This window comes from Protopterus annectens, chromosome 7.part0 (genome assembly GCF_019279795.1).
Source record: "Protopterus annectens isolate FY-2018-M chromosome 7.part0, PAN1.0, whole genome shotgun sequence".
Classification (NCBI taxonomy): Eukaryota; Metazoa; Chordata; order Ceratodontiformes; family Protopteridae; genus Protopterus; species Protopterus annectens.
This window is the reverse complement of record NC_056739.1, coordinates 1,139,561,508-1,139,582,208: the sequence shown is the minus strand read 5'-3', so window position 1 is coordinate 1,139,582,208 and position 20,701 is coordinate 1,139,561,508. Positions and strand designations below refer to the sequence as shown.

General features: G+C 41.5%; 1 protein-coding gene across 1 annotated transcript in view; it reads left to right on the top strand.

Moving 5' to 3' along the window:
• Positions 1 to 20,701, top strand: part of BLM (BLM RecQ like helicase) — a 1,689,823-nt gene that overhangs the window by 1,226,287 nt on the left and 442,835 nt on the right. The gene's annotated exons all lie outside the window — the stretch shown is intronic.

Below are 20,701 nucleotides of genomic sequence, written 5' to 3'. Positions count from 1 at the left end.
CCCATCTACCATTGATCTAGAAGTTCTTACACAAACCAGGCTAAAGACCTCTGTTAACATCCTTGGTCCCTTCTGGAGTTAATTTTTTGACCCCCTTGTCTGTGGTCCTCTGTGGAAATAACATCTAACATTTGTATAGTCCATTTCAGATCTATTTTTTCCAGCAGAGATAAAGTATTTTTAATTTCCATACTCTCTAACTAAAGGGCATTACCAATGATAATTCGATGGTCCACCCTGTCTTCTCCCTAACCATTACAGACCCTTGAAGCAGTGAACATTTAAAAAAAAAAAAAAAAAAAAAAAAAGGCTTTCACAACTTCAAGCCGTGCATACCGCTTTACCTACATAATCTTTCAGTAAGTCAAGGTATTCCTCCGGCTCAGTCCCTTCTTTATATCCATAATGGCCACAGATACAATAACTTCTCAATCTATATAGTTGCAGAATCTGTCTCCTGTGACCACCACCTATATTTTGCTTATTTATTCCTGAATGGTTGAAATTGTATTTTCATTCTATAACCTTTTCTACTAAATCTGTACCTACTTCGTCCACCTTCATCTTGAGCTTCCTTCAACAGTACCTGTTCTAAGGTTTTTTCCTTAAACAGTCATACCTTTGTGCAGCATTACAATTTGGCCATCATCTCCAGAAGTATTCCTTCCTTTGGTGCGACAACGCTCTGACATTTCCTTCTTACAAATCCATAGCTTCTTCATCTGTCTTACTCAAGACTCCCTTTTGATAATATCTATTTTACAGTCGCTTGCTCAATAAATCTTACATTTGTGACGTATTTCAGTCTGGGCGCTATCTTACCTTTGTGATGTATTTCAATCTGGGCACTGTTTCCAGAAACAGACCTTCTTTTGGTCCTACAGTGATCTGGCGTGTCCTTCTTTATAGGCCTCCCAATAGTTGCGTAGCTAGGGACCATCATTGAGCAAGAATGAAAAGGACATAATCAGGTTTAGAAGTTATGTACTTGCCATAACTTGGCATCTGTGTTGTCAGTTTTTATTCTTCCTCACTTCTCTCCCATCCATCCCCCAGCCTCATCTATTGTAGGAGAATATTGGATGTTATAGGAACTTTTTAGTGCCAGATTTGAATTGGAATGTTTACTTTGTCTTCCCTGTCTCTATAAATCAGTAGACGTAGGCAGCAAACTCGATCTGAGGAGTTAGAGGAGAAGAGGGAGGAGCTCGAGATTAGGATCTAAAGTGTGGAAAATGCAGCCAAGTCAGATTTGAGGATCGGATTCATAACCAAACAGTGAGGAAGAATGAAAATGGACAGCGTATATGCCAAGTTATGGTAAGTACATAAATTCTCATTTTATTCCATTGTTTTGGCATAAAATATTTTTTGTGGGACATGCCCTCTTGTAGGATCCTCTAGGGAGTTTATAATAGCACCAAGTTTGCAGTCATCTGCAGATTTAGTCAGCCTCAAACCCTTAACATTAGCGTTGACCTCTGAGAAATAAATGACAAACAGTATTTCCCCAAAGACTGAACCCTGAAGCACTCCACTAGTAACAGGTCCTTCTGGGGTCAGTAGAGACACTTGCCCTCCTGTTTTTATTTGTGATTCAATTTGCTATTCGTGGAGTTGCATAGGTTTTAAGGTTCAGCTGCGAGATATTATCTGAGGTGCTTGAGGTTGGCATGGTGTTGAAAGCTGTTGCAAGGTCCAGATATGCAGTGTACAGTGATTTGCTCTCATCCAGTAGCCTCAGTGACCTTTTCAAAGACGTCAACCAGGTTAAGTAGACAGGACCTGCCCTTGACTAATCCAGAATGGGTTGGTGAGTCTGCAGATCACCTCTGTTTGTATTTTTTAGTTCCAATAATCCTCCTCCTTAGCCTTAACAGGTGAGGTTAGTCAGTTTTATGGGTTTATAATTAGCCCTGTCTATTGTAGCTCCACCTTTATGTAAGGGAACGACTATTCCTTTCCTCCATTTATTCATCAGAAAGCCTTAAGACTGATGTCGAATAGACTCTTTAGTAGGTCTGACAAGTCCTGTTTCAGGCTGCCCAGTAAGCAGCCTGGTATGTTATCTGGCTCCATGGGCAACATTTTCTTGGCCTTTGGTTGTGCTTTCTCAGATTTGAGGTGGGGGGAGGTAGATGTTTGTATTTGATCTGAGAATATTCGAGGGCAGAGGGAGATGAAGCAAAGTTAGAGCTGAATTTGTCCACTAGTAGATTGGCTATGTGCTCTGTGTTTAAATATATAATATTTACTATTAACTAAGTAGTGCCGGGCATTGTTTCTGAGATTTGTAACATAAAGGAGGTCTTGTAGCTTTTACCCAAGTAGCTATTTTACATCCTATCTGGCCTTGGTTGATTTGATAAGGATCCAGAGTTCTTTGTTTAATTTAGCTTTCTTGAGAGTTAGATTTATATTTGTAAGCAATTATTTTAAATTTTGTCATAGATCCTGTTTTTGTTAGGGTTCATCATAAAGGTTTATTTTTGAATATGGCATTGCATTCATTTCTGAGGGGGACAGTTGCATCTATGCAACTTTTTCAGTGTGCATAAAATTTGGCAGTAATGAATTCCACATAATCAGTGGGATCGTCAATGTGGAAAGGGCTTTTGAATTTAGTCAGGTCATCACTCAGTTTCAGTAGCTTTGCCTTCACATAGTCTGAATACTTGTGTATTGGAAGATGTGCCATGCTTCAGTCTTAAGATGAGTATGACTGGCGTCAGATCTAATAAGGGATAAGGTTACAGTAGAGCAGGGAGCAGAGCTGTCCAGTACTGGTGAAGACTAAGTCCAGGAATTTGTCTCCCCTGCTTTGGGGTGAGGGCTTACTGGTCCAGGGAGTTTGTATTTAGAAAGTCCAGAAGTCTCTGGGTATATATATATTTTTTGGACATACAAGTCTCCCAGGAGAATGGTGGTTGGCTTAATATGCAAGGACGCCATACTGGTTAGGTTGGACATATAAGCCGAGGTGGACCTAGAAGGGTCCTGTAGTTAGCTGTGATGGGGTTTTGTTTGTAGAAAGCTAGATGTGGAGGAGTTCAAGTTCTTTTCTTGTGTAAGTAGTCTGGAGTTAATATAGTTTATTTAAGAATATAGAAATATCTCTGCCTTTTTTACCGCCTTTTAATGCTGTGAGCCTGTATGAGTGATAGGTATTGACACCCTCCACTGACTGGCTGCTTTCACTATTCTTGAACTGACAATACCTGTATCTGTTTTTCAGGGTGAGTTGTGTTTGTAGGGTGTGGAGTTTTGACTCCTAATGTTGAACAATGAAGGCACTAAATTTATCCGGATTCTGTTTAGTTACATTGTAAGCTTTAGAAGCCGGATATTGCCTAAAAAGGCACTATTGGGTTAGAGAAGGTTTTAACCAGTATATAAGCCATCAGGGGAGATGTGCAGGCCATCCCTAGCAAAACAGTTTGGACTTGTCTATCTGTTTCCAGGTTCATATATACCCTTAGAATGACACCAGAATCTAAGCTAGTTGTTGAAGTCATCATTTATTTTTCCATATTGTACCATAATTCCAGGTGGTGGTAAAAAACTGCTCAAGGCTAGGTTTATAACTGCATCAGACACTTGTTCCTCAAACTCCTTCATATCTCCCTCCAAGTAATCTAGAAAGGTACATCACAAGTCATTTACACCTACATGTACAATGACTGTGTCATGTATGTACATGCTAGGAACTTGAGTGCTTGTGTGATATCGCAAATCCTGGAGCCTGATAGGTAACTGACTGTGATGGCTCTACAGTGGAATGCTGACACTCATAATGCTGCTTGCTTACACACTAAAAAGAGAGTCTGAAAATGGAGAAGAGCAAATTCAAACATAGTTCTTCTCCTTTAAATATTTTCCAGGGGAGTAAGCCCCTCTGCACCCCAAATGTTGGGGTCCCCTCCCCCAAATTTATATATACCAACTCAGAGATTGTCATACCTTGGAGAAAAAGGAATATTCTGAGAAATTACTCTCTCAGACTTGGTATGTGCAAGTCCTTTTTTTTGGCCATTCAGTCTACTTATTTTGCGACTCACTGTAGTGGGTCTCAACTTTTCAAGTGGTTACTGACTGGGACCCTCTGTTTGCACAGCCTAGTGAGTAGTTCATCAGTGTGTCTTGCTATGCTATTACCTATAACAAGGATGTTGGTGTGTGGTGGTGGTGTATCTGTATGGGCTTTTGAACTGAGTCTGTGTGACTTCAAGTTGTATTTTTTTGTGGTGGGTGCTGCCTGTGATGTGTTTGTAGGCTGCCGAGGTTACTTTGTTGTGTTACATTTAGGAAGTCTGTGTGGTTTAGATAACTTACTTTTAAGAACCTCAGCATATCTAAGTGTATGCGTTTGGTGTAAGGTGTTTTGAGAGTGGTTTTGTTTGTGTCGTGGTGTGGTCTTATAACTTGTTTATTAGTATTGGCTTCATGTAAGAGTTTTGCCGCTGTCATTATATAACTGCATCTCTCACATAGTGTGGCAGATTGGCTGGTTGCCAGTAAATATTAGGAAATTCTAGCTTTGTCTCAGGGTGCCCGTTTCAACCAAGATGGCTACAGAGTCGGTTGAAAAGTGCAAATCCATGGTTCCAGTTGTTTACTACTGTGAGATGGTGGGAGAGTAGTACCTAATCTATTAGAAGTTGCTTAACTGGAGTGCTATCCATCAAAAACAAACATTTGAAGGCTACACACAGAGGAACAAGACACTTCATGCAAACCCAGTACTGTTCATGTAACTACCAACTGTTAAGTTCACTAAGAATTTTTGCAGCAGGTTTTATAGGTAATGATATGCTGCCAAATGCCTGCATCTGTACATGTGGCTGCATGATGAGCAGTGTTGCACAAATGTGGACAACTTATAATAGCACAGAAATACAAAAAAATTCAAACAAGCACACTTGCCAATAGCAAAACACCAACGTTCAGGGCCTCCACAAATAATGAGAGGCTTAGAAATGGCTATGTTCTTCCTCTACTCTGAGACTAGGGTGTAAATCAAAGCGGTTCTAACTCTCATCACAGTAAATGCCAAATAAAAAAAGCAGAAGTATCACAATAACTTAGTACAAATGTACTTTTCCTAGGTGTTTCCAGACTGGTAGTTTGTCGGTCAGTATTAAAATCTGTTGGCAGCATGGTTACTTAGCATCGTATCAGATATGTTTAGTAAATGTTCATGGTCTGTGAGCATTAAGCAGTTCCTACATTGCTTTGCTAACTTCTGTGATCTGGCAACAAACAGGATATAATTTGATTCATCTCCTGTGAGGGCCAGGTGAGTCTTGAAACTTGCATTACCATAGTCAGTTTTTGCGCTTGATTTTCACATTGTATTTGTCACAGCAGCATTAATTGAGTTTCTGTGCTGAACATCTGCAGTTTTTGACTTTATATATATATATATATATATATATATATATATATATATATATATATATATATATGCATTCTTTAATTATAACTTCTGCTGTCTACCTAGTGGTGCCTAGCAGTTATCTGTATAGCTGCTGATATCTCGCAGTGTAATTCCCCTCTTTGTAATCTGTGTTGACTTCAATCTCTGGCAGTGTACATTTCCCTTAAAATACCCTTACTAGCTAGACAGATTTTTTTTTTTTTTTTTTTTTTATAACTACTAGAGCATCTAGTTTGCACATAGCTGAGTGTTGCTCATCAAGGTCTTCGTGTTATTGACCTAGTCAATATTTAAATTTCCCTCACTCCTTAGCAGATCAGTAACCATGGATATGTGCTTCCTGACTCTCTCTCTTTGTGGCCAGTCTGGTTGACATGGGTATTTTGAGGTATTATAGCAATTATCTCATGTACAGTGACAACCCACTAATTCTTAATAAAACAGATAAAGCAAGAGGTGTAAATATACTTTAACTCTGGAGGCAAAACTGTCTCATGCAACCAAAACTAATCGTACAGAAGTTAGTCAGTGATACTTGCTCCATACCTGCTGCACAGGGTAAAGACTACCCACAAAACTACTTATGCTGTGGCACTTACAGGTAACCTTCCTAAAATACTAAGACCTCCTCCTCAGTGCACTCAAAAAAGGGTCCTCAGCCATCGTGTTAACACTCTGTTGCACCACCACCCACAGCTACAAATAGTAACACTGTAGCCAGTGCCTCTACTGCTAAGCCCTTAAGACAAACCAGTGCACAACCAAATGTAGTGATTTTATAGTGAGATGCACCAATGTCCCCCTCACCAGAATGAGTAAGGAATAGAGTCACGATTAGCTGCTTTTTTAAGGATATAATCTATCAAGTAACACAGGCACTTGGGTCTTTCAACCACAGGTACCGCAGTATGACTGTGTTATAGTCCATGTGGGTGTTAAGGGCCTGAAGTATACCTCCCTTGATTATATGAAGTGAGACATGATTGAGCTGGCTGATTGTGTCTCAGACAGGTATTAGCCTAGTATTGAGCAGCATACTACCTTCTGCAAGGATGATGTCACATTGCCAACAGAAAATTATTGATTCTTACAATTGGCTTAGCTTCTTGTCAGTCCAAGGAGGTACAATATTTGACAGTTTGGGAGTATATGGTTGACAGACCACTTTGCTTTGCCAGGAGTAGTCTACCCTAATCCCCTATAGGCTTTTGGATATTGGCACCAACCTTTTCCAACCCCATGGTGCCTTTTTAGGCAAGGCCAAACTGATAAACCTTCTGACTTAACTGAAGCTATCTGAAGGTGGTATGGCTGAATGCTAAAAGTCTTAACAAGAAACTCCACTCCCCGCAAGCCTTCCTCTCCTTGGAGAGTGTAGTAACTTTGACATGGTTTAAATTCACAGAGAGTACCCTGACAGTGCAAGGTTATAGTGCCTTTCACACCTTTAGACCAGCTACTACACAATAAAAAAATAAAACTGGAGGGGAGTTGGTCTGTATTAAAAAAAAGCCTCCTATCCAGACTAGAGTATGACCCACTGGAACTCATACATATGTGCAACTCACCATAAACAAGACTTTTTTCATCCTGTCATCTGGCATTTGCTTGCTCAGATTCATAGGTGAATATTAGGCTAACTTCCCTGAAGGACTATTTTAAGCCTAGCTGATAACCTGGAGTCAGAATCAAACCGTGAACTTTGTGGTTATGAGGTAAAGACCTTAACCATTCTACCATACCCAGATAAAACAAAGTCTCATACCATATCCCTGCAACCTATAGGTCCCCCTCCATGTCCCAGGAAACCCATAATACCTATTTCAATGTACTAGAGTCCCTCACCATTCAATCCAATATGATCTTCATGGGGGATCTCAACTACCCCACTATAGATTGGGAATCATACACCAGTTCTAATGCACAAGCCCAGCAATTCCTTAACTTTATTAATACCAACATCCTAGAATAGTTGATCCATCCTCCTTGCACTTACAAACATGGGGGAGCAGTGTTCCTCACCCTGTGTAATGTTCTCGCTATTCAGATCTGACCATAAAGGCAGTATTGCTTGACGTAAAAATTAAATTGGGAGACCAAGTGAAACCAAAAACCTTTAGGAACTATTCAGAAGTGTAACCTCTCTCTAAGTGACATCTTGGCTAAATTCCAAGCACCCCCAAACACAGTAAACAGCATAACATACACTGAGCTATTTACAGACTCCCTGTACAGCCATATTCATAACTGTATAGAGTGAGCTGTGCCCACTTATATTAAGAATAAGACAAACTCAAAAGGCAAGCCTCCCTGGTGGAATCGTATCAGTTGGTTATACAACAAAAGAAAAAAATCTTGGCTAAGTATAGGAGGAACAAAGCCCAGCATACTAAAAGCCTCTTGACTAATCTAAACAGGCAGCTAAGAGAGTTAATACTTCAAAAGCTAAATATGAAGAAAAAATAGCTTTTGAGGCAAAGGACAACCACAAAGCTTTCTACAGCTATGTCCATAATTTCAAGGGAAGTACACAACAATGCACAGAACTTTTTGTAAATGGCATCCCCCACACTGCATCCATGTTCCCCGATAACATCCCAAGATGCTTAATGAATAGCATAAAGCATGACCTTTGGTTCACTTGAATCACTTTTCAGCTGGAGCCTACAGTCATGTTTTGTGTCCAAGAAATGGAAAATGTCTATAGTCACTCCCCTACACAGAGGAGGTCCAACCACTGATCAGGTAACTACAGACCCATAAGTCTGACATGCATCATATGTAAGGACATGGGTAACCTGCAATCGCTGGACCCATTACAGTTCGGCTTTGTTAAAGGAAGATCATGCCTAGTAAATCTGGTGGACTTATTTGACAGGGTCACCAGAGCAATAGATGAGGGCTAGATTGTGCTCAAAGCTGAACTCAACCTGGCCCAGGCTTTTGGTACAGTACCCCACTTAGACATTATAGACAAGGTCACTAAATCAGGTATAAACCCTTTAATCACCCACTGGATAGCCAGCTGGCTCACTGATAGGACCCAGGAGGTACAAAAATAGGTGAGGCCACCTCCACCAAAAGGCCAGTTACTAGCAGAGTCCCCCAGGACTGGCATCTATTTTTCTGAAGTGGAAGCAAATGCTTAAAGTTTATGGCTAAGTTTGTAGGTAACTGCGAGCTGGAGGTTATCGACTACCCTGCAGACACTAGCATTCTTCAAGAAGGCCTATCTCTGACTAACAAATGGTGCCAAAGCCATTGTCTTAACCTCAATGCTAAGAAATGCATAATTGTACCCTGGGGAAGTCAGCCATCCCGGCAAATTACCTTGTTGATGATACCACCCCCAAAGAATTGACCTATTGGTCAGGGATCTGGTTATGCATGTGGACAGTAGCCTTAACTTTGACCACAATGTGACCACAGTGGTAAGGAAATCCTTTTTATTTTATGTAACTTATAAGTAAGGGCATTGCATCTACTTCCAAAGAGGTCATTATCCCACTGTACTCTGCCCTTATCAGACCAATCATAGTGTACATTGCTCCTTTTGGTATTTACCTGGCCAGGCATATGCAGCAACTAGAGTGACTTCAGTGGTTCCTTACAAAAAGAATACAAGAAGTAACAAACTTGCCTTATGGAGAGCGCCTTAACGCCCTTTCTCTCTACTCAGTCTTTTATAGATTGCTGAGGGGTGATCTGTGCCAGCCTTACAATGCAGCCGCAAACCCCACACTTTTGAATCGCCTGCATACTCGTACAAATAAGTTAGACAGAAATCCAAAGGGAAACAGTCAAGGGGTGAAGTGCCTCTAGGGTACAAATGAAATCTGTAAAGGAACACAAGAGGCAACACCACGACTATCAAAGCCAACTGTTTATTGAACACAACAACAAAACATAATAAAACAGCGCTTTCACGTTCAACAGAACGGTTCTTCAGAGTTGAAAATATGAACAGTACTTTCAGTTAAATACTTAATAGTAGCATCATTCGACCAATCAAAAACTGCATACAATTAAACATTCATTAAAAAACATATGCTTGTCATTTCAATAGATACACTTTCTTAAAATAAAATAAGGCACATATAAAAAGAGCTCAAATAACACACTAACAGACCTGTAAAAACACTTAAAACATTATTGTAAAAACAAAACATGATTTAAGTGTTATCTACTATATGTGAGAGAAATAAAAAATGTACATCAAAACAATTATATAATCCCTAACCATAAAAGCTTAAAATAGAGGCCCTCTAAGAAATATATTACTGCTAAAAGGTTAAAACAGCTAATGCATGAACAATCAACATGTATAGAACACTGAATCTGAATATTAATTACCTAAAACATTCCATAAAATTTATAAATAGTAAAGGCCATGGTCTCAATGATAAGGTTTCTTTGAAACTGTTTCTAGCCGAGCGACCCTTTGCTCACCAGCCAGGCATAGATTTTAGCTCTTATTTAGTAGTCTTTTTGGATAGGTCCATGGAGTGTACACATACTATATTGCATTTTTTGCACATTCTTTAGACAATATTTATACATTTTATGGACTGTTTTAGGTAACATTCAGATTCAGTGTTTTATACATGTTGATCATGCATTAGCTGTTTTAACCTTTTAGCAGTAATATATTTCTTAGAGGGCCTCAATTTTTTAGGTTTTTATGGTTGGGGATCATATAATTGTTTTGATGTATATTTTTTATTTCTCTCATATAGCAGATAACACTTAAATCATTTTTTTTACAGTAATGTTTTAAGTGTTTTTACAGGTCAGTTAGTGTGTTTGAGTTCTTTTTATATGTGCCTTTTTTAACAAAGTATATCTATTGAAATGACAAGCATATGTTTTTTAATGAATGTTTAATTGGATGCAGTTTTTGATTGGTCATATGATACTAAGTATTTAACTGAGAGTACTGTTCATATTTTCAAGTCTGAAGAAGTGTTCTGTTAAATGTGAAAGTGCTCACTAGTTATTTTGTTTTATTATGTTTTGCTGTGTTCAATAAAAGGTCAGCTTTGATAGTCGTGGTGTTGCCTCTTGTTTTCCTTTACACTTCATCATTTGTACAAATAAGTTAAACAATATGAGGTCTGGGGGCCGGAGTTCTGTCTGTGACTTAAACAGAGCATGCTGGAGAGAGAGAGGTGTCCCAGAGACTGTCCTTCCTTTGGAACAGGCTTCCCATGCATGTGAGGCTGAGTTCATGTATTACACAACCTAGACCAGTGGATGGGGGAATAGGAAATTTACAGCAGGTCTAGTACCCATGTCCCTTATGGACAGAACTAGCTTATGAATGCCTGGCTGTCATTGTCTTAGTTGGCCACAGGAAGTCATTATTCTTTTGAGAAAACTTGGCTAGGCCTAGAATGGTCCCCTGAGTCATTAGCCTAGTAACAATCTATGAATTTATATAGTAGCCTAATCAGTATGTGCAAGAGATTTTTAACAGAAGAAATTACAAAAGCTACCTATAGTAATAATAATTCATTTACACTGTGGCCTAGAGAGATTAACTCGGTCAACAGTCATTTCCGGGGAGACCCAAGGTGTGATATTCATACTTTGGCCAGAGCACCAGGGAAATTCACTACTCTCTTTAAGTGCAGTTGAATCTTTTACATCTACCTGAGCTACCACTAGTTTAGCCCGATGGGACCTTTGTTTAATGTTTCACCTAATGGACAGTGCGCTCAGGGTACTGCACTGCAGTGTCAGTAATGGAAAATGAACCCACAGTTTTCTGATTCTGTTGCATCGAAGGCAGGTGTGCCGTTGAGCCACTGATTGTTTATAGTAGCTGTAGCAAGATTACACCAAGCTGTAAACAGTGATGATTATTATAGTACAATTATAATAGAGGGCAAATTATTTTACATGCAAGAAGGTGTAATAAGCTACCATTAGTAGTAGTAATGGATGTAATTGAAAAGCTTTACAATAAGACACCAATAGCAGTAGTGTAGTTGCAATAAATGTACTTGCCAAGGGAGTTACGATTTTGTGCGCAAAATGTTATAATAAGCTGCCATTAGTAGTAATGGTTGCAATTAGTAAGCTTACAGTATTGACAGTACTGCTGTATGCAATAAATAATACTCCTATCAGGATGTTTAAGCAAGGAAGGATAGCACACTTACAGGGTGTTTAAGCAAGCCAGAAATAAGTGAGAGACTGTAGCTAAAACAGCTACTTCCAAATGTGTTTCAGACATAACTGTCTTTATTATAAATGTGTGTGTTAGTTATATTTCTATATTTTTAGTTGATGGTGGTATTTTACAGATGTGTATTTTCATTGTAGTCTTGGAGTCTCACAAAATGTAGTCATGACTTTTTGTATTCCTACTCTGAGAATGAAATCCATCACTTGTGATCAGTGCTGTACCCCGGTAAACAAATTTTAAATAAAATGATTTTTCAGTACACACAGGTATGGATCAGGGAAACCGGGACTACTGCCTCAATTAAGTTCCATGGACTTGAATATGTCGAGTGTACTGTTCCCTGAAGCTACACAATGTGCATGTCTATGTAGCCCAGTCCAATGGAGCACAAAGATGTGCAGTTCACAGCAGTTAATAAAAAAATCAACCAGCCATTCACCAACAGCAACCTGCTGTCTTAGGGAGCAGGATTTCACAGAGGATACAGCCAAGCTGGTTCCCTATTGCAATCTCATGACTTTGTGTCAAGTCTTGAAAAACCAAAAGTACAGAAGACTGAGTATTGAACATTACTCTTCCCCTTTAAGCAATATCTTCTTGCTTCCCACACTCCCCTGAACAAATCTGAGATTGCCTTTCCTCAGAGAACAGGGAATATTCTGAGCAATAGCAATCTCTGACTTTGTATGCAAATCTGGATTTTCAGCCATTTGGTCTCCAAATTTTTGGACCCATTAGTCCAAGATTTTAAATGGTGACCAGCTAAGCCCTTCCTGTTACAAAGCAAACTTAATTTTAATAGAAGCAGTTAGATTTAGCCCAGTACTGCTTTATATGCAGTTGAAAACAAAAGTAGCAAAAGCATTTCCCCTTCCCTGGTGATGGAGGGAACTCGTGATTAGGTCACATCCTGTAAAAAGAAATTGCAGGAGAAAATCTGTTGTGTACTTAATATAGTCACAGATGTGTGGCCACAGTGAATTTTGTTCAACATTTCTACCCTCCTTTCTCCATCCTGCCAGATGGGGACTTGCTGTTAGGAGCTCTTAGAGGCTAGCTTTGTGTATGGCATTGTGCTAGGGGTCCACTCTCAAGCTGTTTACTTCAGATCTGGAGAAAATGGTGATGTGGAGGACATGATAGGAAAGGATGAGAAGCCAAATCTTGAGCATTTTTCATCATACTAAGACTGAAAGCTGACACTGCTCTCATCAGTTGTAAAGGGTGAACCAAGACCATACAAATCTATAGTGATAAACACTTAACCTTCCCTTCTTAATCTGGCAGGTCTTCTAATACAGTCGGTTGTAGTTTCCTCTTATTTACAGAAACATGGCCGCATCCGCTCCTCTTGAGTGGAAGCAAGTTTTTTTTTTTGTACTTATCTTGCGTCTTCCCATTGGATACTGAATGTTTTTTTATTCAATTAAATGCAGATAACTGTTAAAAAACCTTGTGTGTCATAATGTATAAACTGGGCTTACCCCCTCCCAAACATGTCCATCTTGCATTCTGTGAGGAGGTAGTGCTGTAAGGATAAAGGACTGTTATCCTAATTTGGTAGCTTTATTAAGCTTTCATCACTTTTCACAGGAATTGCAATTATTAAGCAGAGGATGAATCAATCATTTAAGGTGGAGGCCTTGAGGAGTGATTTTTTTTAATGCAATGTCTTTCGGCTTTTCCCGGTTAGGGGTCGCCACAGCAGAACTCCGGTCTGCTAATGACTGGCAGTAGATTTTTACTTGCAGAGTTGCCGGCCCTGACGCACAACCTTCAACGAAGGTACGCCCATTCACGCATGTCTCCACACACACAACGCTCTAGCTGAGAAACGAACAGGACAACGTCTTACTGTGAGGCGACAACGCTACCGCAGCACCACCACCGTAGCAGAACAGGAGTAATTTTTTTTAATATGTTTATTAAATCATCACATTTTAAATAATGACATGAGCGCATATACTATGGTTTGTTTTCTTTTCTATTAATGTAGCATTTTCCATTGTTTTTGTCATGTACTGTCCATTTATATTTTTTTTTATGTAATGCTGGAATAAAATTCTTAGTTGCTCAATTCCTGTCTTCACTTAAAATTCACTCCACCTCCTCCTGAACATTACTCTGCATGTATTATTCTCACAAATTCCATTTAGTTTGTGATCATTTCCTTCCCTTTCCAAACATCCAACCATCAGTTTTTATCTTTTTTACAATATTGTATTTGACTGGTTTGTGTAAAACAAGCTATGTTAAAAATGTTCCTGTGCTTATCTTCCTTTCTGTTGCCAGCTTGACCATCAGCTTCTTGTTTTAGTGATCATTATCCTGGGTAGATCCTGGGTGCATTATTCAGATAGCAGTCAGAAGTTTTTGCATATTCTAATTCTCATTATTTCTGTGGTAGCCCAGAGAGTGTGATTCCCTTATTGCCAGACTCAAATGCCTGCGTACTTCCATGCATCTTTGTAGGCTCCAGTTTACAGCTTGCATTCTGCTTGGTGGCTATTCATCCTTTTCCCTCTGTGCTGCATTGCTAGCACACCTAAGCTCCAGTAGGTTCAAGGCTTGCAGTAAACACACTGCAATTCCTCCCCATATGAAGAGTGAGCTAGCAGCAGCTTCTTAGTCCCATCATCCTTGGCTAGCTCCTCCATTGCCTGGGTCATTTAATATCATGTGCCACAGAGGCTGATTTATTGGTGGTAAAGCCATTTTATGACTAACTTTTTGTGCAGAAAACATGAGTGAGATCTAATGGTAACTTATGAAATGCTTTTGATGTAGTAACATAATAGATTGACTAGTAAGAGGAATTGGTGTCAATAGTGCTTACTAGTGCTTTTGTTTGGGACACTCCACAAAGTATATGCTGGTCTGAGACCATTATTGGCATCTCCAATAAAACCAATAGCCATGGAAAAAAGCTAATCAGCATAACTTTGCTGCATTACCCAAATATACTGTTCCTTGCTCCCCTGCCAAAGTAAGCTTATTTCTTACTGAAGTTTTCTTATCTTTTTGGGCAGCCTTAACTATATAATCTTGTTGTATTTCTTCACTTAAACTTTCTTACAGGTATTCAATCACCTGTGGAGGAAAGTGTGCTCCACTTCTCTAAATAAGGTGCTACATCAATCCAGTTAGAATAAGTTGCAACAGTTGTTAGCCATTTCTTAGGCAGACAACATAATTCATATTATGGCCCAGCACTTGCACCAACAGTGCCTTTTCACAGGCATTCTTTAAAGTTGAATTTCACCGATGTAAATCTAACGTATCACTCACAAATTAAGACTGAATGGTGATGGTCATAAATCCGATATCACAATGTGCACACAATTCTAGTTGCCTTCAAGGGAGTTTGTTTATAGGGCTATTTTTTTCCTAGCAGAATTGCTACTACTTGCCATGCTGGGTACCCTTGTGCTTTTGATGTTTTTCACTGTTTTTGATATGAATACCTTTCTTTTCTGACGTTTTTGTGTTATAGATTAATATTCTCTGTACTGACTTAGAGTAAGAAAAAAAAAAACACCGGGCAGAGCACATCGCTAAATGATGTCCTTCCCCATCACTCTTGCAGTATTCATAACCAAAGGGATCACCTGCCAGGGATAGCTCAATGACCGGCAGGTATACCATCACATGCATGTTTCCCACTCAAGGCTTAGAGTATAAAAGTTGCATACATACACAGCCAGAACTTCTTTGCCACCAGTCCTAACTCCATCTTTGATTGTCTATTGGAATACCCTTCTGCTGTACTGGTTACCAAGCTGCATTTCAGATAAGTGCCCCCATTGGAGTTTATCATCTATCTTTAGTGCTATTGGGTTCATGGCATCTGGAAAAAGAAAATGTCAGTGTGGGAGGCAGATTCTCCATGAAGACTGTCACAATCAGTGTCTTGTCTCTTTGGGTTCTTACCATGACCATGTGTAGTGTTCTATCTGCCAGGTTTTTTGTCCCTAAGATCCTACAAAGTCTTCTCTTGCCTTTATCTATTTAACTTGAAAACCAATATCTTAAGCTTTGGGCACAAGGTGCTATGGCAAAGCCTTTTTGTTCAAGGGTCAGCCCTCTGCCAAGAAAAAGGCCCAAACAACTTGGGTCTGATATGGCTGTTGTCCAGCCTCACTTGGGCATCTCTTTCCCAAGGCTGGTGAAAGCCCAGAGGCTTGTGGTTTCCTCTGATTCCTCTGCCATAATCCTGTTTGAAGTCTATATGGATCTGACAACTTACACATCTTCAGAGACTTTACAAACATCTGCTCCTGACATTGAGAGGGAATCTCTTCTGATTATATTCTAGGGACTGAGAGGGATTCCACAGATCCAAGTTAGGGAGGAGATCTCTACTACACTTTTTGAATGTCGCCAGTGGTCTGCCCCTCTAAGGATGTTTTGTACAGATGTCCCCCAGAAAAGAAACAGAAGGCTAAGCATATTTCCCCTGTAGTAAAGAATCCCCAATGTGAATGGCAGGATTTTACTCCTGGGTTATTTAATGCATTAGTGGCTTTAAAGCCTTCTAAGGGGGCGTCTGTCTGTCCCTAGTCTTCCACTCCTTTTAAAAGACCCTTCAGATGGGGAAATTCTGGGGAAATGTCCCTGGCTTACACTTCTGAAATCCTTTCCCCTTGAACCGTGGTTCAGAGAAGAGGATTCCATTAGTCCAGATTCCCCTTTAAAGGAACTCTTCTTTGGGGGTACTGTTGCCCCTTAAGCTGGAATTTAAATGTGATTGCTCTCAAGTCTCTGATATTCTGAAAAAGTATTGAGAGACTCCATCTGGAGGAACTCATAAGTCATTAGCTGTTCCCCCTGTTCTGGCTACCCTCCTGGATTCCTTTTCAACAGCTTCTGTATTCCCTGATTCTCAGTCCCCTGCTCCCAGGAAACTTAATAGATTTTACAAGATGCCTGATGAATGTAAATTTCTTTATAAATGCCCTTCTGATCCTTCTGTAGTGTCTTCCCCTCTGATAAGCCCACCAAGCTGCTGCTCTCTACCAAGTTGCTACAGTCAGACAAGGATAGCAGGGCAAAAAAGTTTATACTGCTGCAACTTTATCCTTTCAAGTTATCAACTACCAGACTTGTATGGACAAGTATGTTTTGGCCCTCCTTTTTGAGGTTTCCCAAGTGATTTCTGACCTTCCTTTCTCTTAGGGTAAGGCTTCTGCTGTTTCCCTGTTGGGCTGTACCTCTCAGGTAGCTCGCCACTTTATCAAATGCAGCTAATGCCTCCTCCATGGCTGCTGCCTCTGGTTCTGTTATGAGGTGTTACTCTTGGCTTCATCTTCAGGGTTTGCCTTATGACATTAGGGCCAAGTTGATGGATGCACCTTTGGATAATAAAAATATTTAGTGCTGCTGCTGAACTTTTGAGGTCTGTCCAGGTTAAAGGGTAAGGCCTTGTAGGAGTTGAAACATATTTTTGTTTCTCCTATTCCTACGTTTGAGGAATTACCTCTCCAAATCTGCTTTTGTTCACAGGCAGTCTTGCCCTCCACCCAAAGGGAAAACGGGGATGTTAGGTAGTCCAATCTCACCTTCATTTTTACATATGGGTTCAGAGCCAATCCTCTGCTCCGACTCGGCTGATTTACAAGCTCGAAGACTTCTGGTTGGCTCGTGGCTAAGCAGGTATCCCATGTTGCACCAGTGCAATCCCCAAATCTCGTTTGCCGCGTCGATGAGTTCGGATGTGCTTCTCTTGGCTCTGGCTAAGTCCTTTACAATTCTTTGCAGTCATAGTGGATATTGCATATTTAGTGTTATTTAGTGTTATCTTATAGGCCTCTGCCTAAGTTGCCCTTGTGGATTTTTTTTTTTTTTCACTGTAGTAGTTTTAGTATCCTGTGTGCCAGTTAGACGCCATTGCGCTTTTTTGCCTAGGTAGAGAGTTTGTTTTGGCGTTTTTTTCTGCTGTTAATCAACAGGGGCTCCTGTTGATTTATTTGTACTGCTCTGACCTTTTTTGGTTGCTGTTGACGGTTATCTTGTTGTCTTTGGCAGGGATCCGCTAAAGTGGTATCTATAGGATTGCTGTTAACAACATTTTTCCTGTGTGATTAAACCTGTGTGTGTCTGGGTTAAATACTTGGTCTGTTTAAGTTAGAAGACGTAGTTTTCTGTTACACCGGGCTAGGCCCGTTTAACTTAGAGTACCTAGTCCTCGTGTAACTCTTCTGCAGGGCTAGGCCCGTGTTAGTTAGAGGACCTAGTCCTCATTTATTCTCTCTCTCCCTATCTCTCCTCTGGTTTTGCGTGTGTGTGTCTGCAATGTCTAAAGATAGCAAGGAGCATAAACCCTCTGGGTTCAAAAAATGCATGAAATGCTCCCAGAAGATGTCATTAACGGATGGCCACAGTAGCTGTGTCTACTGCTTGGGGAGCCATCCCTTTGCAGGAATCATGGTTGTTCTGTCATGCTTTCTCTCCTAGTGTGTTGCAGGAGAGAAAGAACAAGCTGATACTCAAGGGTCTTCTGAAACCAACCTTTGAGGAATCTTTATCTAGTTCGTCAGCTTCTTCCAAGTCTACAAAATCCAGATCTGAATACAAACCGAAAGCTTCTAAAAGGCCTTCTCCGGCACCAGCTGGTGTCTCGGAGCTGCCTTCCAAATTACCAAAATCTGCCTCCTCGATTCCTCAGTCTTCGGAGCCGAAGGAGAGCACCATGGTATCAGAGTCGGTCACAGGTGCTTCGGTGCTGAGTTCTGAACCTTTGGAAATAGCAGTTGACTCTACTGCTCGGAGCCGGTCTGTAGAATCCCTACCGGTCTCCTTGCTAATCAAGTCTCCAGTGCCTCCTAGGTCGAGATCCCCTACGTTATCTTCCAGATTTTCCAAGAGCCTTTCGGAAGATGATGTGGAGAGGGTATTACTGAGACTCCTGAAGTAGTCTGCTCTGCCTAAATTTTTGTTGGCTCCGACCCAGTTGGTTCCAGTGCCACTCTATCCAGTTTTGCCCTTGTCTGTTGTTCCTCCTCCAAGCCTTGTTGGCCTTTCGAAGTCGGAGTGCTTGTTACCAGCGGAGGAACCCTCTGTTCCGGCTCCCCTTGCTGCTGCATTGGAGCCGAGTTCAGCTCCGACATGCTCGGCTCTGTCTGTTGTGTCCAGGGACCGAAGCTCTTCTGACTGCGCCAATGGGGTGGGTGTGAATCAATCTTCGGTTTTGAGCCTTTTTCTCGGTGCTTCTCCCAGGGTGAGCTCGGACCCTGCATTTTCTCGGAGCCGGTGGCTCTGGCTCCGGCGCCAACCTTTGTCTCTTTGGAGCAGGGGAGGTCTTTGGAGATGGAGAGGTTGGGTTTTGAGGTGATGAGGAGCGTGCTGTCTCAATCTACAGCCCCTGCCAGAGGTACAAGCACTCTTCCCCGCAGGGCACCCACTTCAGTCTCAGTACCTACTCTCTCCGGAGACAGCAGAGACCCGCAGCCTCAGGAGCCACCGGCTGGTGGTCCCCACTCTTCTGAGGCCTCCCCAGAATGTCCCTTTGAGGAGCCCCGCTCGGAAGAGGGTATGCAAGAGGAAGCATATTGACTCCCAGGATGAGTCTCTGACTTCAGACACTGACCTTGAGTCGGAAGGGTCCCCCAAGTCGTCCTCTGATGTCTCCTTTGTGGACATCCTGGATATCCTTAAACAGAGGTGTGATTGGCCCACTGTCAACCCTTCTGATGAGGAGTCAGTGTACCTGAAGGCTTTCGGGTCTCAACCCTCTGCCTCTTGGGTGTCTCCACCTTTCGGCAAATGAATGGATCTGGTTAGTCGGAAGGTGTGGGATACTCCCGATGCCATGGAGCTAGTCCCCAGGAGACAAAATAAGTTTGTCTGCCCCTCCTGGAAAAGAGTTCTTGTCTAAGGGCGTTCCCGTAGATGCCATGGTGGTGGCGGTGGCCACGAAGGAGTTGGCGGAGACTTCTTCCTCTGTTCATCCGCCAAACAAGGAGTCTCGACAGATGGACAGATTTGGGAAGCGTGTATTTAGTTCAGCGGCATTTACACTTAAATCTCTGAACTATCTTACTCACTTCACGAGGTTGCAGAGGGATCTCCTCAAGGAGTTAGGAAATTCCATACAGGTAGTCCCCTGATAGGATCTCTGCTCAGTTGTCCACCCTAAATTCTGTAGTTAACTCCTCCATGTGGCTTATCTCCCATGCTGCTGATGGAGCAAGCCAAGCAGCGGGTTCAGGAGCTGCCCTTAGGCGCCACTCTTGGATGCACCTGTGTAATTTTGCGGAACCATTCAAGTCCACCTTCACCAACGCCCCGTTTGATGGTTCCTCTTTGTTTGGTCCCAAGGTGAAAGAAACACTCACTCGGTGTGAGCAGGAAGGAAAGAGCGTCTCTGCCGTGGGAGTCCATTTTACCGTTCTCTCTTGACCATACCCCAGACGTCAAAGGGGAGGTAAAATGTAGTTCAAAAAGTCCCAGAGGGTCTTTCCGGACACACAGAGTGAATCCTCCTTCAGAGGCAGAGGATGAGGAAATGGCAGACGTCAGTACTAGCAAGGCCGTGATTCCTTTCTAGGACAGCCATATCAATGCTCCTGATGTGGGGCTCGACTGCGTTTCTCTGGGGCCAGTCGGGGGTCGCATCTCTTTGTATTCAGAAGCCTGGCTAAATATCACCCAATACAGGTGGGTACAAAGAGTTGTTACCAGAGGCTATATCATACCCTTTTCCCTTCCACCGTTTGTTCTCAAAAAGATCCCAGATGTTCCAACCAATCTCAGGGATCAGGCAACTGTGGAGATCAAAAAGTTGCTCTTAAAAAGAGTCATCCAGCCCGTCCCAGCAGACCAGACAGGATCCGGAACTTACTCCAGGTTCTTTTTAGTCCCAAAATGAACGGGAGACAGGAGGCCAATTTTGGACCTCAGCAGATTAAATGAATCCATGAACAAGGACAAGTTTCGGATGGTCACACTGCAGTTGATACTCCTGTTGTTAGGGAAAGACTATCGGATGTGCTTTGTGGATCTCCAAGATGCCTACTACCATATAAAAATGGACAAGGCGTCAAGTAGATATCTGCGCTTCCGGCTGGGAGCCAGTC